The sequence below is a fragment of the Saimiri boliviensis genome, chromosome 12 (assembly GCF_048565385.1).
Source record: "Saimiri boliviensis isolate mSaiBol1 chromosome 12, mSaiBol1.pri, whole genome shotgun sequence".
Classification (NCBI taxonomy): domain Eukaryota; kingdom Metazoa; phylum Chordata; class Mammalia; order Primates; family Cebidae; genus Saimiri; species Saimiri boliviensis.
Window position 1 is genome coordinate 108,671,854 of NC_133460.1, and position 27,115 is coordinate 108,698,968.

General features: G+C 57.0%; 1 protein-coding gene across 2 annotated transcripts in view; it reads left to right on the forward strand.

Moving 5' to 3' along the window:
- LHPP (phospholysine phosphohistidine inorganic pyrophosphate phosphatase) overlaps positions 1–27,115 on the forward strand; it is a 153,413-nt gene that overhangs the window by 59,990 nt on the left and 66,308 nt on the right. The window lies entirely within an intron of this gene.

Consider the following 27,115-nt stretch of genomic DNA (forward strand, 5'->3'; position numbering starts at 1 on the left):
ATGTTTTATTTGCGGGGTCGAAAGTCTGCCTGGTCCGGAGCAGCCGCCAGGTGTTGGGAGCTCCAGGGCATGTGGAGGGCCCTGTGGTGCCCGGGCCGCAGCTCGCTTTGTCGTCAAGAAGATCTTGGACATCAGAGTGTCATCTTGCTTTATGCTCGATAGTTTCGATTGTGGCCATTCAGAGAAAGTACATCTTTGTAGATGCTGGGGAAACTTGGTTGAAACATGGTTACCTGGAGTACTTGGATTTGGGGCAGGGGCGGTTGCATTTGTCCTGAGAGATCTGCTTAGACGGGACCAGAGAAGACAGAGCAGAGGGTCCGACCATCGCTCTGAGGGCTCTCCTGCGGGTTGGGGGCCGTGGCTGAGTGCAAGGTGAGTGAGGAAGGCTCAGCGCACATGGGTCCAGGGTCAGGAAGTTGGTCCCTTCCAGCCACCTCCCAGATCCTCCCAGGCTTGGGGGTCCCCGTGGAGCCTCTGACATGCATGACATATGGGCCTTCTTTCTTCCTTGGTTTGGTTTCGTGGCTCCCCGTGGTGAGCCCTGGCCTAAGGGAGCGAGGGAGACCCACTCACAAGCCACAGGAACATGTTTTCCAAGAGGCCAGCCAGGGGTCCCCATTCCTGCCTTTCCTGCCAAAGTGGCAGAGCCTAGTCCTGCTGCTGCTCCCAGGCTCCCCACTGACAGTGGGCCTCGGGGCCCTATAGTTGATGCCGGGTGCTGCCTGGCGTCAGCCATCAGGAGACCAGCCCAGCTCACATCTGTGACCTGTGAGCACTGGTGACGCCTCCCTGCTTGGGAACACAGCGGTGTGGCTTGGCAGAAGGTGGAGAGAGAGGGAGAACCATACAGTGTTGTGCACTGGGCTGCTTTCGGTTCCTTGGAGGAAAAACATGTCTGTCCTGAATGCCACCTCAGTTGGGGCCAGCCTAGGCCAGGTGCCCCTATAAACTGAGAATGGGCCTCTGAAGAAGGCCTCTCACAGCCCACGAATGAGCAGGTGGCCATGCGGGGGACTGTACCCGCCCTACACCAGCAAGGGTTGGCGCTTTTCGGATTCCAGTTACCTGCGTGCCATTTAAAGAAGAGTATGGGGTGGGCATCCCCATGACGGTGTCTTCCAGAGAGAGACACTTTTTTTTTTTTTTTTTTTTGAGATGGAGTCTCCCTCTGTCACCCAGGCTGGAGTGCTGAGGTCCAATCCTGGCTCATGGCAACCTCTGCCTCCCAGGCTTAAGCGATTCTCCTGTCTCAGCCTCCTGAGTAGCTGGGACTACAGATGTGTGCCACCACGCCTGGCTAATTTTTCTATTTTTAGTGGAGATGGAGTTTCACCATGTTGGCCAGGCTGGTCTTGAACTCCTGACCTCAGGTGATCCACCCACCTCAGCCTCCCAAAGTGCTGGGATTACAGGCGTGAGCCACCACACCTGGCCCCAGAGAGAGAAACTATCAGTGGTTTGCTGAATCCTTCCACGCTGCCTTCTCTGTGTAGGTAAAGACTGGTAATATTTTGGATTTTTTCTCTTTAAAAAAAAATGAGATGATATTGTATTGCGGCCTCCTTTTTTCTTGAACACTGTTTTATGGCATCTTTCTACAAGCATCTTCATCTTTTTTAAAAAAAAATTTTAGTAGTTTTTGAGAAACAGGTGGTTTTGGGTTATATGGATAAGTTCTTTAGCAGTGATTTCTGAGGTTTTGATGCACCCGTCACCTGAGCAGTGTACACTGTACCCAGTATGGAGTCTTTTATTCCTCCCCCCCCTCCCACCCTTCCCCCCAAGTCTCCAGAGTCCACTGTATCATTCTTACGCCTTTGCGTCCTCATAACGTAGCTCCCACTTAGAAGTGAGAACATGCGATGTTTGCTTTTCCAGACCTGAGGCACCTCCATTCCTTGAGGTCTCCACCTCCATCCAGGTTGTTGTGAGTGCCATGATTTTGTTCCTTTTTATGGCTGAGTAGTATTCCATGGTATATACATACCACATTTCTTTCTTTTTTTTTTTTTTAACTTTCAAGTTCAGGGGTACATGTGTAGGATGTGCAATTTATTACATAAGTAAACGTGTGTCATGGGGTTTATTGTACAGATTATTTCATCACCTGTGTTTTAAATCTTGTACACGTTCGTTATTTTTCCTGACCCTCGCCCTCCTCCCCTCTCCACCCTCCAGTAGGCCTCAGTGTGTTATCCTGTGCATCCACGTGTTCAGACGCTGTAGGAAAGTAATCAGTTTAGTGCCAGGCACACAGCAAGCCCTCAGCAAATGGCCAGGGTAGGGAACACGTGTGGCCACTACCATCCATGTCTGCCTAGCTCCAGGAATGGAGTCACTTGCCTCGGTTGAAGAGGATGGGACTTAGCCTGTTTGTTCCTAAAGAAATTTAAAATTGTCAGCTCTTCCGCTGTGTTTGTCAGGATGCAAATCTGCCTTTGTTAACATGCAGGACGAAGGGAGAAGAGTGTGAGCTTGGCTAGGGTGGGGACCCAGTCACTAAGGGAGACCATCCAGGCATCAAAGGTGATGGGGCTTTGTGTGTGTAGGTGTGCCCCGGTTAAAGGGATGGGAGGTATTCCAGCCATTGGCAACTCTCTGGACCTGCCCCTGCTGCAGAAGAGACGTAGCTGCTGCCCCTGGAAAGGTCACCTCAGTGCCAAACAGGCAGTGCACACAGAGGTGCCAGAGGGCTGGGGGTGGCCCCAGAAGGGCCAGGTGCTGTGTCAGACACAGTAGCTTCAAGCCGCAGGAGGTGACTCGTAGCTCGTCCACAGTGAGACGTGCAGGAAGTGTAAAATACACACTGGATTTCAGAGACTGAGTGGAGAGAAAGGACTGTGAAAGAGCTCCTGAGTATTTTTTTATATTGGCTACATGTTGAAATGCTGATATTTCATGTTAATTTCACCTGTTAACTTTTCTTAATGTGGCTACTAGAAAAGGTTCGCTGGCCTCTGCAAGGGTGTTGGTGGCCCCAAGTGGCAGCTGCCCTCCTCCTGCACTGTCCCCTTCTCCCTCCAGATGGCACTCTCGGTGCACGGATGCGCTGGAGCACTGGAGGGGAACGGGCCCTGGATGAGCCATGCTGCAGAGCCTGGTGGGGCCTCGCTCTCTGGAGGGCCCTGTTGGGACTGGAAGTGCCTGTGTGGTGCTCCCTGTGGATGTATGCCAGGTCCGGGGCCAGCAAACAGCCGTCAGCCGGGCACCCTGCCACTGGGCCAGAGTCCCTTCCCTCCAGGACATGCCCCCAGCCAGGCTCTATGAAGCAGCACCTCGCCCTTCCGGGGCCACCCCCAGCCCTCTGGCACCTCTGTGAGGGGCAGCACTAGCTGTGGCGGTCAGCACAGCCCCATTCGGCACTGAGGTGAGCTTTCCAGGGGCAGCAGCTGTGTCCTTTCTGCAGCAGAGACATGTTGTCACAACCCTGTGCTGCACCTCTCCTCTCCAAGGAGAGAGACCTTACAGGAGCCAGTCAGCACTAGCTGGGTCAGCTGGGCCTCGGGCGGCCTTCCAGGCTCCGTCCTCCATTGGTGGCCTTGGCCTAGCCTTGGCTGAATTGGGAGAGTGAAGAGGGAGGGGCAGTGGCCTTGTCCTGGGCCCAGGTGGCAGAGAGCCTATGGTGAGTAGCTGCGCTCACACTTGGTTTGAGGCCAGGGCAGGATGGGAAGGCGGTCCAGGCTGGGCCGGCTGGCCGATGGGGGCAGTTCAGCCAGTCCTGCCAGTCACTGGCACCAGGAAGGGAGGGAAGCTGCAGGGGCCTACTGAGGCTTCCCACTGGTTCTGCTGTGGGGTGTGCCCTCAAGTCAAGGTCTAGTGCAGAGCACGCACATGTACACACACGTGTACACACACGCACACACACACGTACACACACGCACACACGATTGTTTCTGAGGCAGCCATCAGGAGTCTGAGAGGCGGAGAGGGGGCTGAGGATTGGGATTCGGCTGCTCGCTGGCGGCGAGATTTCCCTGTCACCATGGGTGTGTCCATTCCTCTTGCTTTCTTCCACTTTTATTATAAACTGGCCCAAAGAGAGTGCAGCCTCGGGGTTGGGAGAGATCGCCACGTGGCCTTGGCTCCGGAGGGAATGTTTTGTAGGGCCTGCTCCCCAGGAAAGCGTTATCCTGGTGAGGTTTCACAGAGGCTGGATTGGAACCTGGCCGCCCCCAGTCCCCTGGGCCGGTACTTTTGCCTGTACTTTTCCCTCCTGGAACGTCCTGCCCTTGGGGCACATTCTGCAGCAGCCACAGGCCTCCCTCCAGGGCCCAGGCGGGGCTCCGTGTTTGGAGGCGGGGCCCAGTGGGTGAGCAGTGCTCCCCGTGCCCCCGGCACTGTCGCCCTCCTTGCTTTCTTGCCTGTCAAGGCAGCCCTCGCCTTCCTTGAAGGATGGACTTGGCTGGAACCCTGTGTCCTCCCATTCTGACAAATGAATACAGGGAAGGGACGTTTTGCCCAGTTCCGAGGTACCCTCTCTGTCCTCAGTGGCAAAGGAAGAGCCGCTGGCACATCTGAGCCGCAGACCCTTCCTGCCCCATGTCTCCCCACCAACCCCATCTTCCCACGGACATGCCAGAAACCAGGCAGTGTCGCCCCTCGCCGTCCGCCATCACTCTGTTCCCTGTTCCATGCCACACGGCACAGCCACCACCCTGTTTTCTGAGCACAGACAAAGTTGCCACTGCCTGAGAAGCGCCCGTGCTGGTCATGGAGCTGTTGTGTAAATAAACCAGCTACGCCAAACTCGCCTTGGGTCTTCTCTTACTGTTTACCCAAGGCTGGCAGATGTTTCATAAGCCAGAACATTCTTGACAAACAGTTTGCCCTTCTGAGAGGGAAAGTTTCCTGGACCGGGATTCCAGATGTCCTGAAAAGTCCCGTCTAGCTGGGGTCTCAGTGATGAAGGGGCCTCCCGCCGTGGGGCGGCTGGCCGATCTAGGATTCCAGCCGCCTTGCCCCACACTGGACAATGAGGGGCTGCAGGGCTGCGGAGCGGGCGGCTCGGGAGGGAGAGTGCCCGCACGCCTGGCCTTTGACCTTGGAAGCACTGCCGTCAAAGCAGTACCTTGTCCTGGGTCCTCCCAGACTTCGCAGCGACTGACACCACAGTGTTTCCTGTTAAGAGAAGGCTGTGGATTCTCTTTGGAACATGACAGATTTTTCTTCTGTGCCACATGGGTGTGAGGGAAGGAAGTGAACCTGGTGTTCCCTTTTCAGCAGTCACATATCAAAGTGAGTGGCCAGCAAGGGGGTGTCCAGGCTCTGGTGGCCCTGCTCAGCCTCCCAAGAGTCAGGACCCTCCTTTTGTTCTCGTGTGTGAACAGACCAGCCAGGGTAGTCCGAGCCAGCCCTGGCGGAGAGAAGTGCTGGGCTTGGGAGCTCACCCCAGGTTCCTCACGTATTCATCCTGGTAGTGCAGCGAAGGGCAAGGGAACAGGCCTGCGGAAAAATCCACCGTGCAGTGAGTCCGTGAATCCTGGCATCCCTCAGGCAGCCCTCTGGTCCTGCCTGGGAGAGAGGCCATGGCTTCTGGAGTGTAGGTGGGCACTTCTGGGCTCAGAGGCGTCACTTAGTGCACCTGAGGTCACACAGAAGGGGACACACCCCAATTTAAGCCTGTATGCTTTTTACTTTGGGCTCTTTCTGTAGCAGCCTTATTGAGAAATAATTCCCATGCTGTATAAGTCAGTGGCTTTCATGCATTCACAGAGTTGTGCAGCCGTCACCGCAATCAATTTTATAACATTTCATCACCCCAAAAAGAAGCCTCAAATCGTTTAGCTATTATTGGGAAAGCACCCCCCGCATTCCACCCAGCCCCAATCACTAATCTACTTTATGTCATACTTTTTTTTTGTTTATATTTTTGCAGCAGAGTTTCACTGTGTCGCCCAGGCTGGAGTGCCGTGGCTCAATCTCAGCTCACTGCAACCTCCGCCTCCCAGGTTCAAGCGATTCTCCAGCCTCAGCCTCCTGACTAGCTGGGATTACAGGTGCGTACCACCACACCTGGCTAATTTATGTATTTTTAGTAGAGATGGCGTTTCATCATGTTGGCCAAGCTGGTCTCAAACTCCTGACCTCAGGTGATCCGCCTGCCTCAGTCTCCCAAAGTGCTGGGATGACAGGCATGAAAGTCTGGCCTTATGTCATACTTTCATTTTAAAAACGTAAAAAAAAAATTGGCCCAGGAGTTTGAGACCAGCCTGTGCAACATAGTGAGACCTCATTTCTATTAAAAATCACAATTAGCCAGGTATGGTGGCACCCACCTGTGGTCCCAGCTACTTGGGAGGCCGAGGCAGGAGGATCTCTTAAATCCAAGAGGTCCAGGAGGCTGCAGTGAGCTATGGTCACACCACTGCACTCCAGCCTGGGCGACAGAGCAAGACCTTGTCTCAAAAGGAAAATTTTTAAATTGTGATAAAATAGATATAAAGTGTGCCATTAAACAATTGTGATATGACGTGAATAAAATTTGAATGCGTATCATAGTGAATAACAAAGGGAACACTCTGAGTTTGAGAGCTAGGAGGCTGTCAGCGCCCCAGAAGGCCTGGACCCTTCTGATACGCCCTGTCCCGCTGCGGGCACGGTGGCCACAGTGACTGTGTCTGCTTTGTTCTCCCACGTGGCTGCTTCCCTCAAACATGGCGCTGGCTTTGAGCTTTATCCAAATGGAATCTCACACTGTACCGTTGAACTGTGGTTTATTCATCGCGTCCTTTGTGGCTTGAACACCCCCCTTTGCCCATCCCTTGGAGAGGACATCTGGGTGGGTCCCAGTTCGGCCTGTCTGCACAGGCTGCCAGGAACGTTCTGGTTTCTGTCTCCTGTACACATGGACGTGAGTCCTTCTGGGGAAGGTCTGCTGAGAGGTGGTGGTGCTGGGTCATGGGGAAGTGTATGTTCGGCTTGACCACATGAGGCTAGATGGGTGTACGCCCCCACCATGGGGGACCCTGCGCTCCCCGCCCCTGCCGTCACTGGCTGTTCTGGGAGGGAGGCCCATGTGCCTCCCAGTTGACGGTCCTGGGAGGTCTCTGGGCATGGTCAGCACCTGGCAGTCCCGGACGTTGGGCCTCCCGAGACAGCGGGGAGGTGACCCGAGGTGGAGGCGACCCGAGGTAGAGGCGGGCACGTGAGATGAGGCTGGTGGGTCCATGCGGCTCAGCAGGTGAAGTTGGGGTAGACACCCTGTCGTCGCCCCAGTGGCTCTGTCTGGTTGGGGCACTGGGGCGGGGGAGACAGGATGAGGAGCCATCGCCCTTCTGGTGCCTGACCAAGACTGCTTCGTGTCCAGGGCAAGAGGGGAAAGATTTTAAAACCTGAACTCCCCTGCTGGGCTTCGCGCGGCCTGTGTGGTAACCAGTGGGCTGGGGGGTAGTGGGCTCTGGGCTGAGGAAGGTGGTCCCAGGTGGAGGCTGGGAGGTGGCCACAGAGTGAAGCCACAAAGCTTGGGGTTGGCCCAGAAGGTAGGACCCCTGTAGGCCACCTCCCAGGCCCAGGAATTTGCGTCTTGGGAACATGCAGTTCTCTCCAGGGTCCTGGAAGGCTCTGGAGTGGTGGGACAGGGTTGAGGGAGGGTGCGCAGGGCCCTCTCATCTCCCCAGAGCTGCTCAACAGACGTCTCAAGGCGCATGCTCTGGGCCTGGTGCTCACGCTGCTCTTCTCCTCCCAAGACACTCCCTGAAGCATGTTCCCAGGAGCCGCAGGGGGATAACACAGGCGTGCCTCGTGGCGGGGCCAGCGCCCACGCTCACACACCTGGCCTTGGCTCACCTACCTCCTGCAACAGCCCAGAGAAGGTGCCCACCTTCTTACCCCGACAATTTAGATGTGCAAATGGAAGCTCAGAGAGGTGGAGTAACTTGCCCAAGGCCGCACAGCCTGCCAGTGTGAGTCGGGATTCGAACCCACCTCTGCCTTCCTCCAAGGCCTGTGCCTCTGAACCTTCTCAAATCACCCCCCAATTAGCCAAGTCCTGCCAGAGCCCTGAGCAGGGGCCAAGCCTCACGAAACAAGAGTAGGCAGTGTGGGGGTCACAGGGCTGGGGAGCTCCCGCCCTCCCCCGCTTTGGCCCCCTCCTCACACAAGACCTGCTGCTGAGCTGGACGTAAGCGGGACTTGGCTTTGGGGGCTTCTGACCTAGGGAAGGCCCTGAGGTCGGTCCTTTGACCCCACCCACTCCCACCTGAGGGCCTGGCAGAGACGTGACAGGTGACAGCCCCAGGAGTCCCATGTTGCTGCCTTTGTGGTTAAAGTCCACTGAGCCCAGTGCTCTCCAGTGTGTGGGGGAAGGTGGGCGGGCACCTAGGCAGCTCTGGGCAGCTGGCCGGGCCGCAGCCAGCAGGGGAGGGAGGGCCCGCAGTGAGCCTGCAGAGGAGCCGTGGCCACCGTCCTGGCCGGGCTGGCCACCTGCCCAAAATGCCGTCTAACCTTAACCTGAACCTGGGCCACTTGGGTTCTGCTGGATGCGCCCAGGGCCCAGAGCCTGCCCGCTGCAGCCGCCCCATGAGACCTGGAGTCCCACCTGAGTCCTCTCGCTGCCCCAGGGCCGGCCTCCGCCTTTCTGCTGCTGCGCTGCGGCTCAGTGACGAGGCCAGGGCTGGTGGCACTTACTGCCCAGGGCGGGGAGGGCGTGTCCCCCACAGCGTCCACCGTTGCTGCTGCGTTCTGACCATCAGGGAGCCTGCCTTTTCCATCCCTTCGTGCTACATCTCTTCCAGCCTGGAAAAGTGAAGGAAAGAAAGGGGCCCCGAGCCCCGACTGCCGCCCTTGCAGACAGCCTGACGTAGTTCTCATTTTCAACCGTCTTGCAACAGCGGTTGTATTTGTGCACAGGTTCCTCTGTGTCACGGGTGGGACCCGGGATGTGAGCCCCGGATGTGGACCCAGTGTGCTCCCCTAGCCCCGTTGTCCTTAGGTTGGGGACAGCCAGGGACAAGGTCCCCACTCCAGCCTCCAAACGTAGTTCCAGGCTGGCGTGCCCGGCGTGCCCTGCGTGCAGGCCCAGCCGGATAGCCCCGGGTCTCTCTCTGACTCTGTCTGTGCCCAGGAGCTGAAACCAGAGTAGCAGGGAGACAGAAAAGCCCAGCCGCACGCTCTAGAACCGGAGTCCAGCTGCACAGAGACCCCAAGAGGTGTGGACCCAGTCCTCTGCCACGTGCTAACCATGTGAACTCAGACATGGTCTCTTTGTGCTTTTTTGTTTGTTTGTTTTTTCTTTTAGAGATGGGGTCTTGCTCTGTTTCCCAGGTGGGAATGCAGTGGCACCATCATGGCCCACTGCAGCCTCGAACTCCCAGCCACAAGGGATTCTCCTGCCTCAGCCTCCCAAATAGCTGGGAAACAGGTGTACACCACCACACCCAGATAATTTTTAAATTTTTAAAAATATTTTTGTCTCCCTGTGTTGCTCAGGCTTGTTTCGAACTCTTGGGCTCAAGTGATCCTCCCGCTTCAGCCTCCCAAAGTGCTGGGATTACAGGCGTGGGCCACCGCGCCTGGCTTGAGCACGATCTTCACCTCGCTTGGGTCTTGGTTTCCTCATGTGTCAAGGCGGGCTGAGCCCCGGCTGTGTGGGCTGGACAGGAGCGGGTTAAGCTCGGCCCCTAGGGTGAGGGCGCGCCATGGTGTGGCTGCCGCACCCCACGTGGCGTACTTCCCTAACGGTTCCCCTTTGGTCTGTCCTGCTACACTGGGCTGGCGGGACAGACACCGCCTCTGTGGTGCTCTCCACCCCGTGGGTGCAGTTCACCACAAGGTCATGGTGGCTTTCTAGGGCAGACTTGACCTTCTCTACTGCCTGCCTTTTTTGCTTTTTTTCTTTTGTTTTCTTTCCTGGAGTCTCGCTCTGTCACCCAAGCTGGAGTGCAATGGCGCAATCTTGGCTCACTGCAACCTCCACCTCCTGGGTTCAAGTGATTCTCCTGCTTTAGCCTCCCGGGTAGCTGGGATTACAGGTGCATGCCACCACACTGGGCTAATTTTTCTATTTTTAGGAGAGAGGGGGTTTCACCATGCTGGCCAGGCTGGTCTTGAACTCCTGACCTCAGGTGATCCACCTGCCTCAGTCTCCTGAAGTGCTGGAATTAGAGGCATGAACCACAGTGCCTGGCCTTCCCTACAGCCTTTAAAATCTCAGTGGTCCCCCTTTGCCCACAGCCTGTCCTCTATTAGCTCCCTGGTCCCCATAGATGTTTACTGAGCACCTACTATGTATGGCCAGGCGCTGTTGAGGATGTGAGGATGGAGTGAATGTGGTTGTTCTTCCTTCCAGGGAGGGAGATTCAAGCCCCTCTCCTGGCGCCTGGCTGGCCTCCCAGCATCACGGATCCCTGCTCTGCTGGTCCCCTGGAGTGGCCCTGAGCCTATCTCATAACACTCTTGTAAGAATAAGGTTATTTTTTATGGCACAATCGCACCTGCCCTGGGTTTGTGAATTTCGGGGATTCTTAAAAAGGAAAACCACCTGGTTTTAAAAACAGAAACCCACCCACGCACCCAACACTCCCGAGCCTGCGCAGCTCCTGCTTGACCAGGGCCCCTTCTCACGGGCGAGGGAAAGGTGCTGAGAATAGGCCTCCTAGTGAGGAACCTCCCAGCCACCCCCGTCAGTGGCACTGAGGCCGCGCTCTGACGGCAGCGTCCCCCACATCTGTCCTCATTACTTAGCTTCGTGCAGGGAGTGCTCTGCGCTTTACAAAGGTTTAATCCAGGAGCTGAGGGCCAAGGGCTCCGTGACTGTAGACTCAACACAATCTCCTGGGCCACAGCCATCCATGCCAGGGAAGAGCAAGGGACCGTGCCCTGTGCTCTGTCACAGCGTCCCCCTCCCTGGAGACGTGCAGGGACGGCCTCATTTCGTGCCACACTCACATGGGGGTCATAGACCCTGGCTAATGCACACACACACGCACACACACTCTCTCTTTGGCCTGGGGGAGGGCAGGATCCCAGCTGCCCCGGGAGGGGTGCAGCGAATCAGCCCTGCAGATGCACTGTGAGGGGCAGCCCTGGCACGCTGGTCTTTGGCAGTGTGGTCCCAAGTGGGTGCGGCTGGAGAGGTGCCTTGCTACAGGGCCCAGGCCACCCACACGCTTCCCATGAGGCCGTCCAAGCCCGCCTGCCCTGCATCAGAGAGGACACCCCGCCAGCCCCTGCCCTGCAGGGAGGGAGGAGCCTGGTGAAGCCAGGAGTGGTGGGCAGGGGCCAGTGAGGATCCCTAGGCCCCTAGGGCAGTGTGCATCCAGCTTTCTTGAATGCCCACCTGGCATCCTCCCTGCCGCCTCTTTCCTCCCGCCCCACCCCTCCTCCTGCGTCCCACGCTGGTGAGGTCTCAGGGTTCACTCATTTTCTCCTCCCCACACCACCTGCTCAGGCCACGAGAGGGCGCCCTGCTGCCAGGGACGGGACAGGCCAGGCCTGCTGGAGCCGGGCCGATGCATGCACAGCCGCAGAGGCTCACCCGAGCCCACGTGTGCTCACCAGGGGCCCCATGCCCTCCTGTTCCCATATCCGCACGTGCACATGCCAGGTCCTACGGGTTCTCAGGCCCAGGCCACACACCCATAGGCGCCCACTCTCACACTGGCCCCATACTGCATACACACACACACACACACACACACACACACACATACAGTCACACCCAGCCCCCCCAAACCCCAGGCCGTACACGTGGGCCTGCTCACACCCTGCTTATTCTGTCGCAGACGCTCCCGTGCCCTTGCGCCCTCATGTGCCCTCTGCCTCCTGCGGCCCTGGAGGCTCCAGATCCAAGAACCACGGGGTTGCTGTATCGAGGCCTCCTCAAGCCTGCCCACCCCTTGGGACACCAGCTCTCCTCTGCCACACTTCACAGGCGCAGACAATGAGCGTGGAGAACACCGTGGCTCGCAGGGCCAAGGGCCACCATCAGAGTCCTGCAGCCCTGAAGTCCCACAGCTTGAAGCAGGCAGAGGGGCCCAGGCAGCCTCACCAGCCCCACTAGCCCACCCTCCTTGTCCCCCTGGCACCTTCTCAGAGCCTGAGAACACGCTCCGGGTGTTGGAGGCCTCCCAGTGTTCCCTGCGCTCCCCCCACCCACCAAGCTTCCCTCCTGCCCATCCCACCTGGAGCCTTCATGCTGTCTGCGCCCTTCACCTGTCCCGCAACCTCTTCCTCAGCCTGCCATGTCCTCAGGGCCTTCCCTGGTGATGGAATTCCTGAACCCTCCCAATCACAAGGGCCTGAGGAATCTGCTGTCCCCTCACCCCCCAGCCCTCTCAAGGCTATGTGCTAATCCCGTGCGAGCTGGGGTGGGGGCTGGCTGCCGTGCCAAGCTCATTTCTGTTATACCCAATCCATGGTCTCGCCTCCAGAAGAATTACCTGGCACTCCCTGGAGTTCCCACAGCCTTCTTATTTTCCAGTCATTTTTCAGATTTCCAGAATAGAAAGAAATCCCATAAGCTCTTCTCCTAGACACAGACCCCATAATTGCCAATTATTCCGTGAACTCCTCTAGAGAGAGGAAGACCCTGTCCAGGGCCAGGCAGCTCTGTGGTCTGTCTCTGCACTCCGCCCTGGGGCACTTCCTTGTCCTCGCCTCAGCGCTCAGAGATTGCCAGTTTTGAAGGTTATGAGACGGTCATTTTGTGGGATGTCTTCTCACGATGGAACCCAGGTGGCGCGTTTGGGGCTGGAATGGCGTGGAAGTGGTACTGTGCTGCTCCCACAGGCCCGTGATGTTGGCTTGCCCAGATACTGGCGATGTTAACTTTGACCTCTTGTTTAATGGCGACCACATAACGTTGTGTTTTTCCCCTTTGTGACTGATACATATTTGTGGGGAGATGCTTTGAGGCGATGCAAAGTCCCACTTCATCCGCCAGTTTTAGTGGCTCTTAATATTTCTTGTTTGAATGATTTATCTGATGGTCGCCAAGTAACTATCATTCTTCCTTATATTTATTCCTGGCATCTTTCCACTGATTTATGTATGCCGGCATGGGCTCCTGGCTTCCCGTGTAATTCAGTGGGTTATCATCTGTTAGCCATCATCACCGGGATACTCCGATGGTCCCGGCACAGACACTGGCAGCCCCTCCAAGCTGGCCCTGCGTTTTTTGGGCAATCCTCACCATTTTTTGAGCCCTTCCTTGCTTTTTGGCTCAAAAAGATGTTTCAGGCTCATTTGTTCTGTCTTTACTTCAGCCCCAGAATCGGCTGTTTCTCCAGGGAGCCCCAGCTCCTCCCAGGGGTCTCTGGGCATGGCTGCTCACACCCTGGCAGTGGACAGAGGCAGGAAAGGTGGGCATGGTATGCAGACATGACACACACATATGCCCATGCTGACCCAGCCCACGTGGCCTGCCCAAAACCTCGAGCTCACACCAGTGCATCTGATTCCAGCCCAGCAGCACAGGGCCCCTTCTCACCTCATGCCTTTACACGTTTGTACCTGTCTTCCATCCTCATTCTCTCTCCATCTGCTTATGGCTCCATCCCATGTAACCCAAGTCCCTGACCTTGCCTGTGGTGGACACTCGGCGTTTGTTAAACTGAGTAACAACAGTTCCGTCTACTGGGAGACGTCTTTTCAGCTTCCCAGAGCATTTCTGCAATTTGTGGTTCTCATCCAAGCCTCGTGGGTAGGCATAGAAAGTCTTCTCTGTTTTCCAGGGAAGCTGCAGACTCACCCAGGGTCACCCAGCTGGCAAGGGTGTTGCAGGACAGTGCCAGCTTATCTGCCCCAGTTGTCCCTATGGCCCCTATGGAAGATTAGCCAAATGGTGGCCAAGTGTCCCAGGGAAGGGGCATTCTGGGATGTTCAGGTGCTCGTCTGGGCAGGGACTACCACGGAAGGACTCGTACTCGGGAAATGAGAAGAACCCCAGGTTCAAATCTTGGCCCCACTGCTTGCTGGCAGGAAAACTGCTGAGCCTGAGTTTTCTCGTCTGTAAAATGGATTTGTTTTGGATTTATTTCCTGGGTATCCTCAGCGCCTTTATTACAAGAGCTCTGTGAATACGTGACTGCAGGAGGAAGTTCAGGGAAAGGGAAGGGTGGAGTGCCAGGGGCATCCCGGCCTGGGGCTGTCAGCCTGGCCTCTGCAGCACCTGAGATATTCCTGAGGGCAGATTCAGCAGGGCCTATACTCCTGGTTAGAATAACAGGGAGGTAAACTGAGACCATCTAGGGGTTCGCTTGACTTGGGAAACTACCAGTGACCATATGCTCTGATTTGCAAGACGCACCCCCCAGAGTGGCTTCCTGCCCTCACTTTGTGCGGGGTGGGGTTGGCTGGGGTGGCAGTAGAGGGTGGATAGATCTTGGCACCCAGAAGTTTGTGTCCTCAGATGGGGAGGGGAGAGCGTCTGCCCAAGCACAGTGTCGAGGCTTCCCTTGCCACCCATGACCTTGTGCCAGTTGGTGTGGCTGGGCATAGTGTGGCACGCCTTGGAGACCAGCCTCTCCCAGAAGGATAGCTGCTTGACTGGAAAAGTTGATTTTTCATTTAAATAAATAAAGGTCAGAGCCTACAGCATGGCGAGGAGGGGATGGCTCTTCTCTGCCTCTGTCCTCCCTTGCTCCCGTGTGAGTGGACAGACCCCCAGCCCTCACCCACGTGGCTGCTCCTGCCACCTGCACTGCATCCGAGACACAGCCCAGCTTTGCAGGCACCTGCCGTGTGCTCAGCAGTGTGCAGGGTGATGAGATGTGCAAGACCATGTGGCCCCGAGGGTCCTGAAGTACAGAGTCCCCAGCCCAGCGCCGCGCCCCAAGCGTGTGCCTGGGGTGACTCAGGAGGACTCAGTGAGATGCGGAACACAGGGCTGAGGCGTGGAGGGGGTGCAGGGGCTCAGGGCCATCCCATGAGTTGGGGCTCACTGGGTTGGAGAGACCACATCTGCCCTGCTCAATGCCCTGCCCATGCAGGCTCTAACGGCAGAGTTTGGGGATTGGGGTGGGGGTTGCAGGGGGCTGGAGCGGGGAGCTCGGGCACAGTGGGCCAGGCAGAGCAGAGCCTTTGCTGTGTCAGAAACCCCTCGGAGGCCCTAGGGCTTGGTAAGTGAGTGTGATGCAGGAGAGTCCCACCGCGAGGGCCGCCTACGATCGCATACAAGGTGCCCTGCGTGTCACAGGCTTAGTGGCCCCTGCTGGGAATTTGGCATTGCTGCCTTTCCTCCACTGCTAGAGAGCTCAGCCCCTGGGGGCAGGTGCTGGATTCTTCCTCTACCACCGCAGGGCAGGGGCCTGTCTTTTAGTTTGTTGTTTTAATCTCCTATATCTGTGACTGTGCAGAGAGCCGGCGGCAGGAAGAGCGCACCAGCGGCTCCTCGGAGGCCGAGGACGGCTTAGACAGGAGGGCTGGGGGCTGTCAGCCTGACCAGCCAGTGCCGGGGAAAGGCCAGGCTTTGGGGTCGAGGGCAGGGGATGAGATCTTGGACCCACCATCTAACGGTCGCCTGCCTGGGCCACTTCACCCCTGCGTGCCTCCTTTTCTGTCAGGAAAAGCAGATCGCCTGAGGGCCTTGCAGGAAGCTCTGAAGCCGGGCGAGGGCCCCTGCGGACAGGCGAGCCCACCATGAGCACCGGCCCTTCCCTCCCGTGCCTGGCAGGTGCCTGAGCGCTCTCGGGGCTTCGGCCTGCGGCACAGCTGTGGCGAGGGCAGCCCTGCGCAGGCTGGCGCTGTCGGTGGTGTGGCTTTGGCTGACACGGTGTTGGGAGGACCTTGTTGACCTGACTGTATAAAGTGGCAGTGAGGCCTTACAAACAGTTCCAGGCCTGGAAAGGAAAGGAAAAGAAAGAGGGATGGAATCTGGCCTTTTCTCAGGTGTCCTGGACCCCATCTGAAAGATTTCCCCATGGGAAACATTTCATCCTGGGTCCTCGGCACCTATTGTTAGAGCACACAGGCACCGGGGCTTCAGCCTGGAGGTGCAACTTCGCTCGGCTGTGTGGCCATAGCTGGTTACTTAACCTCTCTGTGCCTCAGCATTACCACTGTGGATGGTGATAGCAGCGTGTCTTCTTCCTAAGGTCGTTGGGAAAACACTGATTGCCACAGCGACAGACGCAGGACCTGCTCCCCCAGAAATTGTTCCTTGAGCCTGTTTACCCACCAGATGTCTGTATGAGATGGAACTGACATTGTCCTCACTTTGCAGAGGGTTGAGTAACTTGCCTAGGATCACACAGCCTTTGAACCCCGGAGTCTAACTCCGTCATCTGTGCTCTGAACCACTCTGTCGCGTGCGGTAGTTACTGTCGGTTCCATTTGTTTCCACACTGTTCTAAGTTAGTCCTGTGGTTTGGTTTGGTTTTATTTTTAAGACACGGTCTCACTCTGTCACCTAGGCTGAAGTGCAGTGGGGCGATCATAGCGCACTGCAGCCTCGACCTCCGGGGCCCGAGTGATTCTCCCATCTCAGCCTCCCAAGTACCTAGGACTGCAGACACATTCCACAATGCCTGGCTAATTAAAAAAAAAAAAATTATTTTTGGCCAGACACGGTGGCTCATGCCTGTAATCCCAGCATTTTGGGAGGCTGAGGCGGGTAGATCACGAGATCAGGAGATCAAGTTCATCCTCGCCAACATGGTGAAACCCCATCTCTACTAAAAATACAAAAATTAGCTAGGTGTGGTGGTATGTATCTGTAATCCCAGCTACTCGGGAGACTGAGGCAGGAGAATCACTTAAACCAGGGAGGCAGAAATTGCGGTGAGGAGAGATCATGCCACTGCACTACAGCCTGGCAACAGAGTGAGACTCCGTCTCAAAAAAAAAAGAAAAAAAGAAAAAAAAATTTTTTTTTTTTTTTTTTTTTTTGTAGAGACAAAGGTGTTGCTATGTTGCCTAGGCTGGTCAGGAACTCCTGGCCTCAGGTGATTCTCCCAGCTCAGCTTCCCAAAGTGCTGGGATTAGCCTGGCATGAGTCCCCATGCCTGGCCTAATCCAGTGGGTTTTTCAGTCGTGCTGGCCTTTAGGGGTAGGTGCTGTGAAGACCTGTGGGCCAGGGGCCAGGGGCCGGGAGGAGACACTCGCGCCTGTTGAAGGAGCACAGAGCCTCAGGACTGGGAGAGCAGCTGCTTCCGGCTCCGCAGCCTGTGGGCCCCTGAGCCCCAGCTCTGCTCTGCTCCCTCAGGGGAACTGGGGAGACCAAGGTGGGGCTCCTGGACCTGCCCTAATTCAGCCAGAGCAGTTCTCATCTCTTGCGGGGTTCCTGGCAGGATGCGCCTGGGCTGGGGTGGGAGGTTCTGCTGCTTTAAACCTCCTGGAAGGCTTGAGAACCAGTGATCTCCTGCCCCGTTACAGGCAAGGAAGCTGGGGCGGAGCAGGCCTGGGAGGCCGAGGCTGGCACCGGCCGCGGGCCCCGGCTTTCCCCCGACCCCCGCTCGTGCTGCAGCCTGGCCTCGCCGCCATCCGTGGGCCGGGGCCTGTCCTTGGGCTTGCTCCCGAGTATCCTGCCCAGAGGCCTGTGGCTCAGGGATGCTGCCCAGAGGCCTGTGGCTCAGGGATGCTGCCTGCAGCTGGAAGGCTGCCCTTGTTTTCTCCTGGCAGGAGCCTTTGGGAGGCAGAAGGGGTTGACCTGCCTGGAACCAGGAAAGAGGCAGCGGCAGTGTCCTGGAGAGACTCCTGCACTCCTGGACGGAAGCTCCGGGCTGGGCCATTGTTCCTGCCCCTCTCCCTGCAGCCTGGGAGAGCCCCCAGCCCGGTGGGCCAGGGCAGGGCATGGGCAGGCCAAGGCTTTGGGCTCCGGGGAGACCAAGCTGCAGGAACCCAGAGTCCCTGCTGTGTGTCCCAGAGCGAGAGTAGAACCTCCCTGAGGACTCTGTGGGCCAGAAGGCTGGGGAGGGTGTGTCCAGGGATGGGCAGGGCAGGGCTTCGAGGTTAGAGTGAGGGGAGGGGTGCCTGGTGCCATTTTGGAAGGGACCCCTGAAGGCAGGAATCAGGACAGACGCTCCCCGACCCCACTGGCAGAAGACCTCTGGGATCCTGATATACTTAATAAAACAAATTCCCTGCGGTATTTGGTAATGCCAATCCCAGGGAACCAGACAGATCGGGGAGGTTGGCCGGAGCTGTGGCTCCTGGTGGGCCGTGCTGGAAGCTGTCTGAGGTCCCTTTGCTGCTGAGACATGGAGGGGTGGAGACCTGGCTCTGCTGTAGGATGCCAGTTGCCCAGGCTCCCCAGCCTCTCCAGCAACAGAAATAATAAACACAGCATATGCAACATATAAACCATAAAAGTAACAGCCATCTTTTCAGAAATAATCTAGCACTTAGAATGTGAAAGGGAGCATCCAAGCACCTGTCTTCTTATACAGCAAGTCTGAAGGTAAATATCGCCGTCTCCAGGTTTTAAGTAAAGAATTTGGGAATCGGAGACATTCACTGCAACCTGGTGCTCCCAGAGCCTGGCCGACTCCAGCACCGATGCCGGCAGCCCCACCTCGCTCTCCCAGTCTCCCTGCCTGCCCTGGCTGCCTCCCAGCTGCCTTGAGAGGTCCTGGGAGCATGGCGTTTGTGGAGTCCATGGGGCCCAGTGAGTTGTTGGGGTGTCAGGGCTCCGCCCATGTGCCTGAGAGCCTCCTTGTTGCCGGAAGCTGCTGGACTGGCGGCAGTGGGTGGCCTCATGCATCAGGGCTGAGAGAGAGTGGGTGGCAGGCGGGCCCAGCCTGGAGCAAGCTGTGCCATCGGCAATGCGAGGAGGCCAGGCCCCATCGAAGGCCGGTGGGACAGTGGAGACTCCTGCTCACTCCCTAGCACCAGGCCTGCAGCAGACACCATGAGCCCCAAACTTCCCAAAGCCTCTCCCCAGCCCCACAAGATGGTGTCGGCGGACCGTGCTCATGAGTGATGGCAGCCAGGCAGTCCCCACGGGGCACCCACTCTCAGCTGTCCCAGCTTCTCAGATGAGGAAACTGAGGCCAGAGAGCCAGGCGGCCGGTGCAAAGGGCAGCCCAGGAGCTGGCTTTCCCATTTCCTGCTGCTGGGCACCCCACTGCAGTACCCCGCGCGAGCCCGAGTCCATGATCCCCGCGACCTCGGAGCTTTAGCGGGTGTGAGTAATTTAGGCTGCACAGACAAGCTATAGGCTCGAGTCGCCCCGTTATGAATGCGTGTGGTCTGTGCCCCTGGCATGTGCTGCCACAGGGTCCACCAGTGATGCTGAAAGTGGAGGACACAGCCAAGGGGCCAAGGTGGACAGGAGACCTTCTGGGGGGTCAGTGGTGTCCTTGACCCCTTCACTCTGACTGAGCACTGCTCCAAGGCACTGCCATTCCAGTTCCCCTTCCCCAAGCCTCCCACCCAGGCCCAGCCACCTGCTGGGTCCTCCCATCTGCAGGGGTCACCATGTGGGGTCACCATGCGAGTCTCACCCTGTGAATCTTACCATGTGGGGTCACCATGTGAGTCTCACCCTGCGAGTCTCACCCTGCGAGTCTCACCACGTGGGGTCACCATGTAGGGTCACCATGTGAGTCTTACCAGGTGGGGTCACCATGTGGGGTCACCATGCGAGTCTCAGCCTGCGAGTCTCACCATGTGGGGTCACCCTGCGAGTCTCACCATGTGGGGTCACCCTGCGAGTCTCACCATGTGGGGTCACCCTGCGAGTCTCACCATGTGGGGTCACCCTGCAGGGCTCACTATATGGGGCCACAAGAGCCTGCTGAGCACCTCCCCACTCACGGTCCGTCTCCCTGGGGTCTGTAAGCCTCCCTGAACCTGAGCAGCTCCCAGCCTTGCTGCTGCCTTGCCATTTCCTGGCATCGTGGTCTCCTGGGAGCCTTCTCTCCACTCCGTGGGCTGTTTGGTGTGAGGAAGGGAGGCCTGATCCCACAGCGTGTCTGCACTGCCCACTCCAGTGGCTGTACAGGAGCAGCTGGCTGTTCCACCTTGTGCCTGCCTGAGGGGAGACAGTGGACAGGCCTCCCTCCCCTGAGTGGTGGGGTGCACTCCCTGCCCACTGTGCCTCCACACATGGGGGCCACGCATCATGCCCTGGGCCTGTTGCTGCCACAAAGACTGTGCTGCTGAGACCCGGAAGAGACAGAGGATGCAGTTGTATTGACAGATATTCCATTTGTTTTGAGACTCGCATGCCTGGGAGAATCCTAGGAATTTTCTAGCTGCTTCTCTCCCATCCCATTTTGCAGAAAAGTAAGACCCAAAGCGGTTTCTGAATTGCCCAGAGGTCATAGCTGCTTGGACACTTGTGGTCCTCAGAGCCTAGGTTTGCTGGCCGGCACAGGCCCCCACAGCCACTCAGCTCCCGCAGCCGCGGTGTGGCAGAGGAGGAAGCACTTCTTCGGGTTTGTGCTACCTCCCCCGACATTTCTCGGCGCTTCATTTCTCTAAATATTGGAGGGGTTGAATTATTTTTAGTTCGGCCTCAAGGGATCAGAGAATCAGCTTGCAGCAACGCTGGCAGATCGGCTTCTAGTGGAGAGTGGTGATTCGGGGCCTCTTATTGAGAGGATCGGGTCATTTGAGGAAATGTGGGGTATCCTGAGGTATACCAGAGGACCCCCAAGTTTTTCTTGTGGGTCTTCTGCCATCAGGAAACCAAAATGACCCCTCATCCTGCATTCTCCAGGGTGTGGACCTGGAATGCTTAAGGGGAGGCAATGTCATATCTTTAAGGTGAGCCCAGCTCTGGAGCTGCTCACCCAAGGCCGCTTCCTGCTCAGGGCACTTTGGGCCTCAGTTTCCTTATCTGTAAAATAGACAAAGTTGGCCGGGTGAGGTGGTCCATGCCTGTAATCTCAGCACTTTAGGAGGCTAAGGCTGGCAGATTGCTTGGGCCCAGGAGTTTGAGGTCAGCCTGAGTAATGTGGTAAAACCCTGTCTCTATTGAAGTACAAAAATTTGGCCAGGCGTGGTGGCTCACGCCTGTAATCCCAGCATTTTGGGAGGCCAAGGAGAGCGGATCACTTGATGCCAAAAGTTTGAGACTGCCTCTACTAAAAATACAAAAATTAGGTGTGGTGGTGTGCACCTGTAATCCCAGCTACTTGGGTGGCTGAGGCAGGAGAATCACTTGAACCTGGAAGGTGGAGGTCGCAGTGAGCTGAGATCGCGTCACTGCACTCTAGCCTGGGAGACAGAGTGAGATCTTGTCTCAAAAAAAAAAAAAAAAAAAAAAAAAAAAAGTACAAAAATTAGCCAGGCATGGTGGCACTCACCTGTAGTCCCAGCTACTTGGGAGGCTGAGGTGGGAGGATTGCTTGAGCCCAGGAGGTTGAGGCTGCATTGAGCTAAGATTACACCATTGCACTCCAGCCTGGGCAACAAAGTGAGACTCTGTCTCAAAAAAATAAAGTAGACACAATAAGAGTATCTGCCACCTAGGGCTGGGGACACCAGAGTGAGATCTCTTGTGAAAGCACCCACTGCACTTCCTGGCACACAGCGAGGGTTCAGCTGATGCCAGCTCCCGCTCATTGTCTCGGTGTTCTCATCAGTATGGTTATTTGGGGAAACTTGGGTCCCCAGATAACCGTGAGGATGGGAGGGCTTTGCCTCATGGTGCTCCGGCCCAGCTGTTCCTGCAGCACTGTGCTGTTTCTGTCTGTGTGCCTCTGTGGAGATGCTGTGGGTGGGTGGGCAGGTGTGCCCTGTGCTGTGGCCTCCAGAGACAAGGTGGACTCCCACCCATGCAGGGCCCCCCAGCCCAGGCACATAGCCCTGCCCCATCCCGCTGGGTCCATGTGGCTGTGGGTTCCCACCACGGAAACTGGACCCAACCTGCTTTTCCCTGCATCTTGGCCAGGCTGGGGCCCGGGAGCTGTGCGGGAGGGGCCTTTTCACACTGCCTGGAGCTGCTGGCTCACCAGCTCACCGAGAGCTCTCAGTGCCCTTTCCCCTGCGTGCAGCTTTCCCTGCAGTGCAGCGCAGCCTCACTCCGGCCCCACCAGCCTGCTCCCTTTCACTTAGTTTTGTCTTCGCAGTTTGATTGATTTTTTTTTTTTTTTTTTTTTTTTTTTTTGAGACAGAGTCTTGCTCTGTCACCCAGCCTGGAGTGCAGCAGTGTGATCTCAGCTCACTGCAACCTCCACCTCCCAGGTTCAAGTGATTCTCCTGCCTCAGCCTCCTGAGTAACTGGGACTAGAGGCACACACCACCTCCCCCCGACCCCAGCTAATCTTTGTGTTTTTAGTAGAGACGGGGTTTCACCATGTGGGCCAGGATGGTCTCAATCTCTTGACCTCATGATCCACCTGCCTCAGCCTCCCAAAGTGCTGGGATTACAGGCGTGAGACACCACAGCCGGCCCGTCGAGTGACATTTTTGCTGGGGATCCGGGACTGCTAGGGGTCGCCTTGAACACACCCTGCACTTTGGCTGCCTGGAACATGGCTTGGGGTTCACAATGTGCCCTGGTTTGACTCTTCATAGGCAGGGTCCCAGGGGCCACAGAGAGAAACGGCATCCTCTCCACCCGGCCCCACACAGCCCCAGGACCCCAAAAGCTGCACCAAGACAGCCACCAAGACCAGGGGCAGAGTCCTCCTAAGTTGTAGCCACAGGTCTGGGCTCCAGGCTCCAAATCTCCCAGGAGTTGGAGCCAGAGGAAGCCGGGCTCACTTGCCTATCAGGCTCTGGACACATGATGCCTTTAAGGGCTCATGAAAATGTTTAAATTTCTTTTAAAATTAGAAGGAAAAAGTCTCTGGAACATTTAGGGCCAAAGAAAATGTTTTAATGTTTTTTCTCACTTTAGAAATACTATTTTCAAGGCCTATGAAAATCTATTAAATTATTTAACTGCTTTTTAATGGAGGAAGGGGGCCCCAAAATCACAAAGTGGCCCTGGGCATTGGGGTAGCCGGGTGAGAGCCAGCCATACCAATGCAGCGTGCCTGATCCTGGAGTGTGATGTAACCTGAGCCACCGGAACGGAGAGTCACCAGGAGACAGCTTGGAGGTGGGCCACTGCCCCTGCCCGCTGTGCTGGGAGAAGACAGCCGGCCTGACCAGCCTGTGGTGCCAAGAGGGACAATTTGGGTTGGAGCCACACTTGATGAAAGGGAGCCTGACTTTGATTGAGGGCTGCTTTTTGGAGAGCATTCATCATGGGAAGAGCCCAGGAAGGAGCTCTCCACCTTGCAAGAACATTGCCTGTGGCTCAAAATGGCCACATGGGATGCAATTCCTGAACTTAGGCTTGGCAAAAGAGCCAGCCTCTGCCAGCCCCAGACCTAACAGAGATGGGACCCATGGCCACCCTGAGGAATGCCACCTGGGCGTTTGGTGTCTCTAGCCATCTCGAATGGCAGGCTGAGGCTCAAAACTCTCATGCCTATCTGCAGGACTCCCACATGAGCCTGGGACTACCTGTGGGCACAGTGTGTTGCCAGGGAAATACCTTGGGCACTCGAGGGGGCACTGAGGCCCTGGAGTGCTCCTGTGGGCCAGAGTTCCCATGACGTCATCCCTCAGTACCAGCTACCAGGGCTTCTTAGGACAGATACACTGGCCATCGGGGAGGGCGCTCATGGTATTTGCACAAATCTGTGACACTGGAGACCAGAGTTGGGTGGGCAGGTGGGCCAGGACCCGGCCCCGGCCCAGATGGGGTCACCTTTCCATCACCCCACTTCCCCACTGCAGGGGTGCTGCTTTCCTTAGGCTCTGGGGAGACACTGTCATCTGCTCATTGGCAGAGTGCCCTGTGGCCACACTGTCCCCGTCCAGACATGAAATGGATAGCAGGAAAGAGCTTTGAGGGGTCTCTCGTGAGACACATCTCCAGCTGAGTCCTGGAGTTGGAAGCCCCTGCAGACTGAGTGGCTGCCTCACCAAAGTTCCTGTCCTGCATTTGCCCCCGTGACCTTCCCACTGTGCCTGGGACCACAGTTAGAGCTGACCAGCACCAAGAGGGGCAGGCCAGTGCCAGCCTGGGGGAGGGGCAGTTACCAGGAGACTCCGGCCTCCATCCCAGCCCTCTGTACCCTGGGGCCTAGCCAGGCTGGAGGCCCGTGTTTCCCAGAAGCCTGCCTCCCTGCTCCTCCCCTCCCCTTGCATTCATGGGGTCTTGTGGCTGCGCCTGCCTGCCTTTCACCAGTGGTGTCCAGCTGTCTCCTTGACCAGGACTGAGGGCCCTGCGCATCTGGGCCCCGTGATGGTCGCCCTCCCGATCCCTGCCTGCTGGTGGCTCTTGCTGCAGTGGGGTTGCTGCTGCTCTGGGTTTAGCGTCTGTCATTGCCACTGTGCTGCGTGTGCCCTGGGAGTGGGGCCTGCTGCACCGCACCCCACTGCCACCCATGCCCATCTCAGGATGCGGGCCCGGTGGGTCCTCAGGCTGTGCCTGTCGGGGATAGATACCTGGACAGGCCCTTTTCCAAGGGTTGAACAAGGGAGAAAATGTCCCCATTCCAGCCTGGGCAGTACAAGCCTCCATCCTCCCAGACTTCGCCTCCCTGGGGTCAAGGTGGTGAACTGCATGGCTGCTGCCTCCTGTGTGGCCCTCACGGGGGTGGCGGGGTGCATACCCCAGAGGGACAGGAGTTTGCGGCCAACCTCAGGGCAGACACTGCCCATCCTCCAGACCCTAGACACCCCCGGTCGGCCCAGGGGCCGGTCTGTCCCCATCCCAGAGCCATCGTTCCAGTGGGGACAGTGCAGGCCAGGTGCGGGGACCCAGCAGGCCTGGTCAGGGTGAGGCCATCCCTCTCGGCGCAAACGCCAGCACGTGGAAGGCGATCACATCGAGTATGCCGGCCACTGCGGTGCACGCACACGTGTGCAGGGCTGTGCGTGGGCAGCCTGGGCTGGCTTCCTTCTCTGCTTGCCTGGGAGGACAGTGGCTCCCAGTGGGCGTCTCCCTGTCTCTGCCCCCCAACCCAGGGATGTGGGTGCTTCGAGCCGAGTGAAGGAGGAACTTCTCCAGGAGAGCTCTGTCTGCCACCTCCCTGGCAGCCCTACCCCAGGAGCAGAGCGGTCCTTACAGGGCCACAGCCTCTGCTGGCCCCACTGCCCCTTTGCGGTAAAGGGGGGCTCCCATGTGTAGCTCCCTTCAGATGGACAGAAACCAGGTTTGCATGCCAGGGCCTCAGCTGGGTCCCTCGCTTCTCTAAGCATTCCCTTCCTCATCTGGAACGTGGAGGCGCAGGATTGTGTGAACCTCCCAGGGCATCCCAGGATGACATGAGATCATGCCCATAACATAGACTTGTGCCTGGCTGCTGGTTACAGCTCCCCACATGATCACTGCCGCATCCAAACACATTGGTATTTCAGCCTGGGCCGGTGCCCATGGCTGCCCATGTGCCCAGGCAGGAAGCAGCTTTGTGCAGGAGGGTCTTTGTGCAGGGGCAGCGTGGGCGAGCCTGGCAGTCTCGTTAGCGGCAGGACTGTCTGGGTGCCTATTGAGCTGTCAGCGGCTGGCAGCTGCCCCCAGGTAGCAGGAGGAAGGGCCAAACTCTGAGCATGAAAGGCCCAGCGGGTGTGTGTGTAGGGGGGCCTGGGAGTCTTAGGGCAAATTGTGTGTGCACGCTTACAGGATAAAGATGAGTTTTTAAAATGTGTCTCCTGTAGTTTTTGATTTTTTAAAATCTTTCCAAAAATCAATACAAACAACCCACAGGCATAATTTGAGTCTGTAAAGGCCAATGTTGTCAACTGTCCTTCTGGCGAAAGAGGCCGGGAAGTTCAGTTGGGGGAAAATGCAGTGCTTTTGCTGTAATTAAGTCCAGTGGCAGCTATCGACAGTCACGGTGCTGACGGAGCTCAGAGCAGTGGTGGGGGGGTGGTATTGACCAGGCGTGCAGCTCAGGCACGTGACGTGAGAACCCGAGGCTTGCGGGGGTGGTGTCCTCCCTCCCTCTGCCAAGCTGGTGGGAAGGCCCTCGCCAAAGTGCACAAGACTCCTTCACAGCCTGCGGGGAAGGTGGAAAGGGTGCGCCCTACACCCTAAGGATGCTGGCCCCTCCAAGACCATCCCTGGCTGCTGGTGGGCGGGGTGGGAGGGTTGTGAGCGCCAGCTGTGGCCGGGGCCGTGCCAAGTCTGAACACGTGACCTTTGCTGGGTGGCAGCCACCCACGTATTCTCAAGGGCCTGTGCTAGGCCCCTGCCAGGCCTGGGTTGTTCCCTTTCCTATGAGCTCATGTTATTAACTAAAGAAGACAATGAATGATCTTATGCGGTTGTATCTTGGTGGGTAAGGTGGATCTTTCTGTACCCCGCCTGCCAGCCCGTCTTCCATGTTCCCCGCCTCGCCATGCTTCTCTTGCTATTTGTTCACACACGTATTTTGTTTTATATCACTTTTTAGACACAAAAATAATACAGGTAGAATTCTGTATTCTACATTTTCAGGGACCATCACGTCACGCATAGGCTACTCTTTTACGATGGTTTTAATGTTTTCTGTACCTCCCTCCCTCTTACCCGCCGCCCCCCATTCAGCTCTGTTAACCCTACAGGCGTCTTTTTCTGTGCTCTTGCACACGCGTGTGCACACACACCGGAGGTTGCCCTGTTTGGTTTTGGGTATACGTGCTGCCGAAGCGAGCACTGTCCTGTTTGGTTTTGGAAACGGAATGGTCCTGTTCTTCTTTGCACCTTGCCCGTTTCACTTCATGGCACGTCCCAGATACCCACTTCCAAGTCACTGGCAGAAGCAGGGCCTCGCACTTCCCGGTGGCCACGAGCTGTGGCGGCTGCACGCGGGTCCTCGGTGTGGACTTCCTGCTCTTCCCTGCACTCCGCTGTCAACAGACGTTTAGACGGCTCCCCTTTTTTACCCTTTTCGTTACAAACAAAGACATTTGCGTTCTTTAACTTCTTCTCATGTTTTTAAACTTTCTAATTTCTCATCAGTATTGCAACTTTAGATTCTGTGAACGAGTCTGTTAATGTAAGGCTTTGCGGAGGAAGGAGAAATTGTAGGAGAGTCTGCGGCTGGTTCTCCCACCCCCTGTCCCCGCTGCACACCCACAGAGGTTCGAGCAAGCAGGGAGGGCGAGCTTCTGCCTCCTGTCTCTTGGGTTTCTTTTCCACTCGGGGCCTCCCTGGGGCCGCGCTGCAGGAGTGAAAGGTCCTCCCTGGGTGCCTGACCCTGGCCTGGATGCCCTAGCCTTGCCTGAAAGCGGAGGAATTCTGGCT